This window comes from Amphiprion ocellaris, chromosome 7, assembly GCF_022539595.1.
Source record: "Amphiprion ocellaris isolate individual 3 ecotype Okinawa chromosome 7, ASM2253959v1, whole genome shotgun sequence".
In the NCBI taxonomy this organism is placed as follows: Eukaryota; Metazoa; Chordata; class Actinopteri; family Pomacentridae; genus Amphiprion; species Amphiprion ocellaris.
This window is the reverse complement of record NC_072772.1, coordinates 1,562,591-1,574,625: the sequence shown is the minus strand read 5'-3', so window position 1 is coordinate 1,574,625 and position 12,035 is coordinate 1,562,591. Positions and strand designations below refer to the sequence as shown.

At 36.8% G+C, this 12,035-nt stretch overlaps 1 long non-coding RNA gene across 1 annotated transcript; it reads right to left on the bottom strand.

The window, feature by feature from the left end:
• Nucleotides 1-3,515: 3,515 nt before the first annotated feature.
• LOC129349368 (uncharacterized) lies at nt 3,516-11,632 on the bottom strand. The gene is made up of 3 exons (XR_008602356.1): nt 8,031-11,632; nt 6,857-7,015; nt 3,516-5,945 (listed from the first exon to the last, which is right to left on the bottom strand). It is a non-coding gene; the product is annotated as an uncharacterized LOC129349368 (long non-coding RNA).
• Nucleotides 11,633-12,035: the final 403 nt, after the last annotated feature.

Below are 12,035 nucleotides of genomic sequence, written 5' to 3'. Positions count from 1 at the left end.
AGCATTTAAAAAAAAAAACAACTTAGGCATTTATTGAGTCACTAGAATACTGTAGAGTACAGACCACATCAGCATGATTATAAGCATCCTCTGGTAAATTAACAACCAGATACTGATGTCTCTCACCATATGGACTTCATGAGATGACTGGGGGATGATAAACTGTGACCTACTGGTTGGATTCTCTCTGTTCTCATGTTTCTTACATGTTTGTCTCCTGACAGACGGGTCCTAATGTTTTTTGAGCAACACACCATACTATGACGTTTTTACAATGATGGTTCTACTATGGAACCAGTTTGACATGTTCAGGCGTTCTTTGTGTGAAAACTCAGAGATTTCAGGGATCAGAAGGTGGTTTTCAACTTTCTTTGTTAACTTTCTGCTTCAACTTTAAACTAAATTTCCTTCACTAAGCCAGCCCTCTGGACTTCCAGGAAGCTGTGTTCCTATTGGCTGTCCAGGTGGCTGCTTGGTGTTATCAGGAACACCTGAGCAGCTTGGTGTTATCAGGAACACCTGAGCAGCTCAGTGTCTTCCTGCTTTGTTTAGCTGCAGACAAACATTTCCTCTGCTTCTCTTCACCAGTGAACCGGGTTTGGCTCCGTTGCTTTCGTTGGTTCTTCAGGCGTTGGCTTGCAGCTTCCAGCAGTAAAATCATCTTTAATGTGTTTCTTGGTGTGCTTTAGGGCTTTGTACTGGATAGTTGTTTTGGTAAATGTGGTTCTTTAGCCACAGTTAGCACATGGTGCTAATGTGTGCAGTGATTAGTGGATTTGATGCAGCTGGGTTGTGTCTTTATCTTGGCTGTAGTGAGTCTTCAGAGGTTTTTGGTCAGACACATTCTCTATTCCTGTTTGTGAACCAGCGTTGGTTGTCCAGAAGGTAAGAGTTCCTGTCCTGATTCTCTGTTCTCAGAGGTTCTCTGGTAGGCTGCAGGAGACTTTAGTGTTTGGGTTGTCCTAGTTTGGTTTTTGTACGGTTTCATTTGGACGACTATCTTGAGGCCCCTCCATGTGGTTTAGTGAGGTTTTCTGGAACAGTTCTACAAAGCAACCTGCAGCAGAAGAGACTTTGAGAGTTTTTAGGAAGTTCTGGAGACCAGACTTTAGAGCAGCAGTAACATTTGTCAGCAGTTTGAGCAGGACAAGGTGAGCTTCAGAGTAGAAATTAGACAGAAACTTTCTTTCTGTGTGGTGAGGTCCTGTACCAAGAGTTTGAGCAGGTTGTCAAGAGTCTGTAGTTCTTTGGTCTGAAAGCACAAGAATCGACTCATTAAAGGAGAAAACAGGCGATATTGTTGCTTCTTCTGTCGCTCTGCAGTTTCCTTAGACTGAATATCAAGTTTATATTTTAAATGATTTACCATGTGAGCCCAAGAAGACTTCAATAAACTCCCTCCATCCCCTGAACACAACATAATTTTTTACCATGTTAAATATTTTTTTTGTTTGTTTTTGAGTTTTAATCATAGTTTTAGCATAGTTTTTTTCTCTTTGTTTAGTTTTGTCATCTGTGTGAAAGGTGCTAAACAAATAAAGCTGAATTGATAAACTGAATAATTGACTAACTCATGATTGTGACAACAGAAGTATTTTGATTGTGATTTAAAAACTTGACAGAAAAAAAGATTAAAGAAATAAACTACAGTAAAAAAGCAATTAAATCAAATGAAAAAAACTTTTAATACAATAAAACTTTTAAAAAGAAAATTAAACATTAAATTATATGCGACAAAATATTTAATTAGATAATTAAACGGAAGATACAAAGCATGTAATTATGAAATTAAACAAAAAAATTTTAACAAAAATATTAAACATTAAAGATGAAATATTTTAGAAAATTAAACATTTAAAAAATACAATTAAACAAGAATATTACACATTTAGAAAAATACAAAACATTTAATTAGATTATTAAACCTTTAAAAGTCAAAACATTTAATTAAAAAATTAAATTCTTAATTAGAAAATTAAATCTTAAAGACAATAAAACGGAATAGGAATTAAACAGAAAATACAATGAAGCATTAAAAAAGAAAATTAAACATCAAAAGGTGGTAAAACATTTAAAAAGAAAAACCTTAAAAAAGATTTAATCGAAAAATTAAACATTGGGAAAGAAAAGGAAATTTTTCAAACAAGCCGATAAAACATTTGAAAAAACAACAATTAAACATTAAAAAGACAAAACATTTTGAAATCAGATCAGACATTAGAACAGAATAAAAGGTAAGAAAAGAGCAAAACTAAACATTTAAGAAGAATCAAACTAAAGATAAACCCTTTGAAAAGACACCAGTTAAACTTTAGAAGATCAAATTAAACAGAAGAAACAATAAAATGATCAAAAGGGCAAAAACAGATAAAGGCTTAAAGTGTTTTCTAGTCTGAAATGAAAACATCAAGTTGTTTCTTCATACATTTCCTCTTTCTATGTTCTTGGTTTGATTGTGGACAGATTTACTAAGAACTCATTTCAGAAAACTGATTTCCAGATAAAGTCTACTAGAGGTTGAAGGCATCAATCAAACTAATGTTACCTTCTGATCTCCACAAACTTTACTGTTCAGTGAAAAGAATCAAAGTTTGTTGAGGATTTCTAAAAAACCCACAGGTGAAGGTCTGAGAAGAACTCGGATGTATGATCTAAATGTGAAATCAAGACACATGGTCACAAGTTTTAAGGCTTCTGTTAACCAGAAACTTCAAACTAACTGAGAAACTTTTAAAACTTCAGTCCTCAGACTGTCTGAAGGTTCAAAGTAACAGAGAAGTACTGAGAAACTTTTAAAACTTCAGTCCTCAGACTGTCTGAAGGTTCAAACTAACAGAGAACTACTCAAGAACTTAGAAGATGTCAGTCCTTGGACTGTCTGAAAGTTAAATCTAACAGAGAACTACTGTGGGACTTAGAAAATTTCAGCCCTCAGACTGTGTGAAAGCTCAGGTCCTGAGGACTCGGGAGGTGTGGAGGCTTTGGAAAGTCTGGGAACTGAGGGTTCCACCCTCCAGCACAAAGGCTGAAGTCCAGCCTCCTGAGAAAAACGGTTGAAACGAGACTCAAGTTAAAAAAAAAACAAAAAAAACTCGAAAACGACAAAAAATAGATGATAAATGCGCAAAAAAAAGAATGTTTAGTATCTGAGCAGATAGCTCAGGGGGTTAAGAAGACAGACTACCAAACGGAAGGTCGCAGGTTCGAGACCTGCAACTGGCCTTTTCTTTCTTTGTCTTTGTCAGAATTTTGAGAAAATTTAAGAAGGGTCTGGTCTTGAACCAGCGACCTGCAACTCCATAGGCAAATCCTTAACTCACTGAGCTACAGACCAGATAAAAAAAACATAATTTCGTCGTCCCTTTGTCATCGTAGTTTCCAAGTGACCACACAGGCGGAGCCAAGGCGGAGTCTGGGTGGAGTCAGGGCGGAGAGTAGGCGGGGAGGTGGGTGGCGGCCTCCCCCCCTCTACTCCCCCACCTCCCCCCTCTACTCCCCACACCTTCCCCCGCCCGACGAGTTCTTCGAGTCTCGAGTTCCTCAAGTCTCGACAGGTTTTCTGGAGTTTCTTCAGTTTCCACCAGGTTGGAGGCAGAACAAGTTGTCATGAAGAGGTGCTGAAGTCGGCCAGGTAGAGGACTTTTTACAGCGACTAGAAGGAAGACAACTAGAAGAGCAGGTCTTTAACCACCATCCATAAAATCCATGGAGTCGGCTCCAGAGAAATGAAGGGAGGTCAAATTTTATCATCCATCATCCATCCAGATGTTCAACTTCATATCTTTACTTGGACATTTTTAGCACCACAAACCTTTAGTATCACACTTTATTATCATTTATTAGGACTTTCATGGAATGCACCAGCAGATTTACATTTTTCTGACAAACTTTATTCTTGTCGTCGTGGGACTGCAGTATTTAAAACTGTTCCTTCTATTTGACCTCATGTTTATTAGTTTTAGTGGAGAAAGTTATTTTAATTGTCCATTAGTCTCTTAAAAACAAATAATAAATTGGGTTAGTCAGGAGCTTTAAATTTCTTACTTTGTCACATTTTAAGTATGACAAAAAAATATAAAAATAAAGTGTTTTGAGACAATTTGACCTGTAACTGGCGTTATATAAATAAAATAGAATTTAAATTGTATGTATCTTGTAATGTTGGAGTAATTCAGCCATATCTGTTGGAAAACACATTTTCTTTGTCCATTAATCTGTCCTTTTCTCCAGTAATTCATTTCTTGTTTTGTTTTATAAAATATCAAACCCAAATATATTGAGTTTACCGTCATAAAAACCAAAAAGATTTACATTCATGATGCAGGAATCAGGCAGTTTTTCACTTTTTATCTTAGTTTAGTCAGAAAGATAGTTGATAATGTGTGAATTGTTGCAGCTTGTGAGCTGTAGAAGGTTTTAATCTTTGGGGCCGAGTGTCAAAAAACATTTAGAAACCAACATCAACAAAGATTTGAACATCATTAAAGGGAAATCCAACTTTTGCATGACAATGTCTAATTAAAGGACATTTATTTCCAATGTAAATGTGTGATATTCATCCTCTGGAGCTTTCTCTTCGCATCGTCTTCCACCTGGACTGGTTTGGTCGGGAGCATGTGCAACAAACATTTGAAAAACTGCACTTTAACATCAATGAATGACACTGAAGTTTAATCTCTACATAAATGAGACTGAGTCTGGATGTGCTGCTCTGTCATTAACTCTTAAGTTTGGGGAAAGTTAAAACAAAAGCCTTGAGAAGACTTGAGAATGAGCTTATTCTGAACAAACATCTCAGACTTTCTGAGCTTCAGCACCTCTAGCAAGATATTTTAACAACAAGCAACTCAAGAGATCCAGAAGTTGCAGAGAGTTAGCTTTAGCTGAGCCAAAGAACATGTGGGACGCTAACCTAGCAAACATTTCAGACTTTTCTCTGTGAATTCTGAGAAACAATTTCCTATTTAATGACAGAGCTACACATCTGAACTCAGTCTCATTAAAACAGACTCTAATTCAGTATCATCCATCCATATTAAAGTGCAGTTACCCAAAATGTTTGTTGCATGAGCTCCAACAAAACCTGTCCAGGTAGAAGGCAACTTTGACAAACAGGAAGTGGATGATTCCAAGCAGATTTATAGAAGGGGGAACCGGACTGTACTAAGTGTGGTTGAGTATAGAGGGGTGTTTTGTGGGTTTTTAAGGCTGATAATGATTATTAGTGAGACATTTGGAGTAGATATTCATTTGCAGTAAATCAAAGTATTTAAAACCTTGGAGTTAAACTTAGAAGAACACAAACTAACAGAAAACTTTGTTGATACGTTTTTGTTTTGTTTACAGATGTTAAGTTAAAGGAGTTTTATTCGTGACGTATAACCAATCAAATCACTCCAGAAGACAGAGCGACCACAGGTAGATAAAGGTTCAGAGCCAAAGTAGTGCCATTTTTAAATGTATTTATTACCGTAAATCAGTAAAAAATAAAACACTGATAATCAGTCAGTCAGCCCACAATTACTACAATTCTACAATGTATGTCTCTTTCCTTTGACTTGTTATTTGTACAATATACGATGTATATGATGGCATTTTTTCATCCCAAAGGCTATACTATGATGTTTTCTAAGAGACATACGATGCTACTCTGGTTGTTCTGGCTCTGGACCCCTGCACTCCTCCTCTGTTGTTTTCTGGATTGTACTCAGCTGCATGTCTTCGTCCACCCGGCCTCCGTTGACTCGTCCCGCCTGCCGTCTCTGGAGCTGAAGCTGGATTGGAACAGACCAAAGTACAGTCCAATCACGATGCCAGCTGCCTCTCAAAAGGCTCCTTCATCTGGCAGGTGGCAGCACTTCTTCTGAGGGGAAGCTGAGCTGCCCAGCAGAACTTTGGAGATGTGTTCCAGTGGTTGGTGGATGTGTGGGGAGATAGAGAGGGACCTTTGAATTGTTCACAAAGGAAAACAGGGAACTCATTGGTAGTTTTAGTTTAGGGTGCTACTGCGGTGTGTTTTGGGGTTTTCAGAGGTGAACAGGAAGAGGTTTTTTTTGTATTGATTATCTTTTACATTGTTCCTGGTTGGAATGCCCATCAATGTCAACATGAAGTTCACTTTTAGTTCTGTTGATTTATTTTTATTTTACTAACACCCTTTTGTTTTTAACCCCCTCACATGTTGTGTTGTTGTAAACTTACTCTTTCAAATAAATTAAGCCTCTGGAAACCAGCGTTTGGACTGTTTTTGTGTTGCTCCTCACCTACTGACAGCTGTGGACTAAAGGCCATACTGTGACATTTTTAGAGCGACATGCTATACTATGATGTTAGATGGGCGACACGCTATACTATAGGCTTTTTTAATTGACATATTACTGACTTTTTTTTTGTTTTTTTTTGTTTTTTTAGCAACATATAAGAATTCGAACAGTTTTAAAAGTTACTATACTTCTACTTGTGCAATGAAATTATTCTTCTATAGCATTTTTTAGATGACATATTATACTCTGAAGTTTTCTTGAATTACATACTATTTTGACAGCACTATGACATTTTTTGAACCACATATCATACATGACAATTTTAGGCAACATCCTATCATTTTGCGCTTTTTGAACCACATAATAATCTATGGGTTTTTTTTGCCAACATGCTGTACTGTGAACTACAGGCCATACTATGTTATTCTTGAGTAAAGTATACTATACTTTGACATTTTCTGAACTACATCCTATACTATGGCGTTATACACAGAGTGCTTTGGTTACATGTTGATTTATAATCTAGATTTTTTTCTGTTTTGTTTTTTGACGGGATTACCACAGACCTGACTGTGAACACCATCGACACCCACCTCAGGGAGACGCTGCCTAAGATCTCAAGGCTGCTTGGTCGTGGTCTTTCTGGCACGTACTCTTCAAAGATGAGCCGGGAAGTTTAACACTGATGGAATGACACCAGGTCTAAGCCGACAAACTTCCACTTCCTCCTCAACCCATAGTCTCTGGGAAACCTACATGGAGTAAGAAAAGTAGACAGAGAAGTAATTAAGTCTGTACACTAGGGCTGCCACAAACGACGCGTCGACTAATCGCCTGAGCACGATACGTCATCAAAAGCGGAAGTGAGCGCGCAATGCAACAGAAATCACCGTCCGAGTGGAGCGCGGAACACGCATGGACATCCGCGCTGTATCGTGCATATATAGTATATGCATATATTATATACGCACAATACAGCGTGGACATCCGCGTTTACGATACAGCGCGGACATCCGCGCCGCATCGTGCATATACTATATATGCACGCTACAGCGCGGATGTCCATGCGTGTTCCGCGCTCCACTCGGACGGTGATTTCTGTTGCATTGCGCACTCACTTCCGCTTTTGATGACGTATCGTGCTCAGACGATTCGTCGACGCGTCGTTTGTGGCAGCCCTACTGTACACAACATATTAAAAAAGAAATCATGCTAATAAATTAAGTACAAAGAACCGAATTCTCCAATATACTGGAGACCAGAGCTATTTAATTTGATAAGTATAACCTTGTTTAGTAACATTTCAATTATTTGAGAGCAGTCCTAAAGAACTGCCTGTCATCCCAATCATAAAATGGATTTGGAGGAAGAACATAGATGGTAATCTGGATATATATGAGTTAGGCTTTATCACTACTATTGGTAGTATTGGTGGTAGTAATAGTAATGTGACTACTAGTAGTAGTGGTAGTACTCACTACTGCTGCTGATACTGGCACTGCTACTACAACTTGTAATACTATTACAAATGCTGATACTACTTCTACGACTCTAATAGCTGTTTATACTACTACTGCTGCTTGTACTTTTTGTATTACTACTACTGCTTGTACAACTATACTACAGCTACTATTAATCGTCTGGTATTTGGTTATCAAGCTGCTAGCTCGCCTTAGCGTTTTGCTAGTGGCTAACTAGTTAGCTCTCATAGACTGGAAGCTCTCAACAAGATTTCATAATGAAAAAAGAGCCAAAAACTATTCTTACCTATGAAAAGTCATTCCAAGTTTCCTTGTCTCAATCCTACGACGCAGTGTGTAACTGTATGCAGCACAGTGAGACGGCATACTTGTTGTTTCCGTTTTCACGCCGTCTACATCAACAGAATGCACTGAAACTTTGCCCCCACTAGCTTAGCCTCGCTGTAGCCGCAGCTCAAAGGGGCGTGTCCTATCTACTCATTCATATCTATGAGAACAAAGGTAGCTGTACATAAGGACGCCTGACGTTGATTAGCTGCGTAAATACCATTGTATACAGTCTATGGTAAATACGTATGTGAATCGCATCATTGGCTGCAGCAGCCAGTCACCGGTCACTCACTGACTCACATTGAAAAATAGCACAGAATGAATTGTTACGTGTTTATTTTATTTACAATTTAGGTTGGATTTTTTTTTTTTGTGCGCAGTGCAGATTTTCTGTGCGCGGAGACCGTGTCAGCAGTGCGCAATTGCGCAATTGCGCACGCGCGCAGCTTAGAGGGAACAGTGGTGACAACATATAGACAGTATTTATAGTTTCTATAGAGGTCCTAAAGCATGACTTCACACCCTTGTTTGAAAATTTGCTCTTTTTTCCATTTTCCAGTGTCAGTAATAACATTACACTGACTAAGCTGCACATAAAAGTAAAATATTGCACATGAGAATTACATTTTACACATGATACTGAAACTGATACTGCACAAACTGTTGAGAAAAGTATTACTGCAAATGGTATTGATAATGTTGATCAGATGTAATTGTCCAATGTTTCAGCTGTCAAAGCAAATTCATTATTTGTTGTTATAAATATTAATTAGCTATTTAAACTGCCCTATTGCATATACATTGCTTGATCTGTTGTAATGATGCGAATAAAAGTAATGTGATGTATGCTATATGCCCTGATTAGATATATATATATTTTAGATTTTTCAGCCTTTGCTCCCCGTGACTATAAATATATTTAAATACTATGCATATTTACAAGTGGCAAATAAGTTTCTTAGCTGGTTTATATTAAGTGCATTCCGCTATCATCCTGTTTTAGCTCATAACACAATTTAATACAAATACAAATATTCTAATAATGGCTTCTGAGTATTATCTGCCTTGCTCTTGAGGTCCTCAGCAGAGTTGTTGCTGAGGGATCCTGAACTCTATTATCCCAGAGCCAGAAACATTGGAAGCATCTCAAAAAACTAATCATAACAAATCTAAAGATAGGGAATGTTGACATTAAGCATAGGATTGTTTTGAATATCTCAAAAGGTTATAATACTCTGTAGCATAAAAACTGGCTTTCTCAAAACCTGTATTATTAAAGGTGACTGGGTGCAACGACAGCTCTTATGTCGTAGACACAATGAGAGTGTCTGGCTTTCTCTTTGGTAGTGCATAATAGTTGGAAAGATTCTTTGCATTATGTAAAGTTGCAGTCAAAATCCCTGTAGCATCTCCTTCAAGTTCAAACCCTCTCTAGTATGCACATGGTAAATTCAGCCTGTACAATGACCTTCCTGTGGCAAAGTCAACAAACAGCAAAATTGCACTCAAGTTGGCTCCTAGAGGGCAACTGGTTGGCCGCATTACTCTAGACATGCTTCTTCTGCAGAGAGTCCACATGTGACAGGAGCTGCATGTGTTGCACAATGTGTGTTTTTCTATGAAGAAATAAGACCATGGAGACGTTAGCAGTAAATATGAGGGTTTGAGGCACTAAATGTGTTTGTTTATGTGGTTTTAACTGCAAAGACAGGAGTCCTAAATCATCAAGCTATTATACTACTGAACACAGTTAAAGAACTTTTAGTGAAAAATTAAGATAAATAATAATGATGATGATGGTAATAAAGTAAATGACGCTTTGTTTCATGTGACACATAATTATGTACCAGCAATTACACATTACTAAATTTCCTCCTTTTCCTCTCCTGATGTTTTTTTTCCCACTTGTCTATAAAATCTGGTCAGTAGCAAGTATAATTTGAGCAGAAACTGTTAGCTAAAGAATCTTCTCAGGCTTAATTGTACTGTATGGTATGAAAGATGCTGCTTTCACAGGAATCTTTTCTTTGAGTAAATTTTCTTCCCACGCTTGTCTCCATCTTTACTTCCTCTTCTCTTCCAACTGTTAGTTCTTCAAAATAAACGGAGGAAGAATCTTTAGTCAAAAGGGACTTTTTATCTCTGTGAAACTTTAGAACAGCAAAAAGCATGAATCATTAGACACTGATGAGAAAGACAGTTAAATCTCACAGACTCATCAAAGAGAATATGGATGAATCTTTATAGAAGAAGGTTTGAGGAATTGTCTTTATAATTGTACAAAGTTCACACATCATCTTATTTTTCATTATGATAATTCACATGAATAAAATTATATGTTATTAAGAAGAAAAGCTTTTAATGATTTTTCATATTTATTTAGAATATCTGTTATCAATGTAACTTGTTATGAGCATTAGCAGCCTATGGTCAGTCATATAATGTGGTTCGTGTGTAGAATAACTCAGAGTCTCACATATCTTGTCTCATAATTACAATATATGCAGCAAATCAGTGACTATAGATTTAAATGTTTTCTGATTAGCCCTGATCTGATTTGTTTGTTGGTAACAAAAGTAAGAAAAATTTTAAAGAATAGCCCTAGATCTATTCAGCTGTTATTCTGCTCATACACAAAAGACCTTAAAAATAATATGATACGCACTGCAAAACATCATAAAGGAATTTTGTTAAATCAACTTAGTTATTTTAGTTCATCTAATGAGTTTTGCTCATTTGTAGTTAGTTGGACTTAAAAGTCGTTTGTTCAGATCACTTTAGAAGTCAAAAAGAAGAAAAGTTCTTGTAACGAGACATTTTGACCTATATTGATGAGCTGAAAAAATAAACTGCGTTAGAGTTCACACAACTCATTAAAATAAGCTTAGAAGAAACAAAACAAGCATATAGGCAGACTTCCCAACGTGCATTGTTAGAGTTAAACTCAGTTAGTTTCATGTTTGACTATCTCAAAAGATGACTTTGAACTAATCAATCAACCAAAAATGCAGTACATTGTTACGTCAGCAGGAGAGCTTATGTTTCTAAGCTGAATAAACCTAAAATGAGTGTAAGTGATCCAGGTCTCTTCAAAGATCACCCAAAATACTGTTGAATAAATTTAATTCATTTAAACATTTTCAAGGCACCCCCTTTAATGTGGTATATAATATAATAGCTCTGTAAGTAATCATAAATAAGATTAATTCCAAATCTCTCATGAGCTATCAATTGATGCCTCCCACCCAACAGACAACTGTAGTATGTTTAATGACGCTATGCAAAGTTTTCCTTTCATACTATAAACATATTCCTAGCCACAGGATCTTGGGCATGGGTTGGTACATAAAGTGGGTTGAAACTATGCTTTTAAAATTTGCTTTGGTTTTTTTCCAGCATTTTTGAGCCCTTATAACATCACAAATGGAATATATAGCTACCATTTTTCGGGGACACACTTGACTTGTGTTGAAAACGACAACCAAATAAATTTAACTTCCACTCCAGATGCTGTAATCTAAAGCCAAAATCTTGTTTTTTGTTTAATTAAAAAAAAAAAATTATAACCAACTCTGAGCATCATGGAATACATCAGTGCTTTCAAAAGCAAAATGGAACCAATTTAAAATCTATGACATAGAGTCATAGAAACAAGGGTTGACACTCCGGATGGGTTACCAGTTTTCTCATAATTCACTGGAGAACACTTTGACAAGTGCATTCTGGGCAAACATCACAGGTTCGTACCACCATGTGGTTGGTCAAAACAAGATAAAGAAAATAAAATGACTCTTTTTTAATCTACATTTTGATATCAGGCTTATCTTCTAGCCACAATTTCTTCTGTGTCAAAACTGGTTTTAGTCAAGTGCACATAGGGCATGACTCGAAAATATTCATAGTATAAGGGTAAAACTTTTTCATTAAACATACTAAGGTTCTTGTACATAAAAAAATCTGG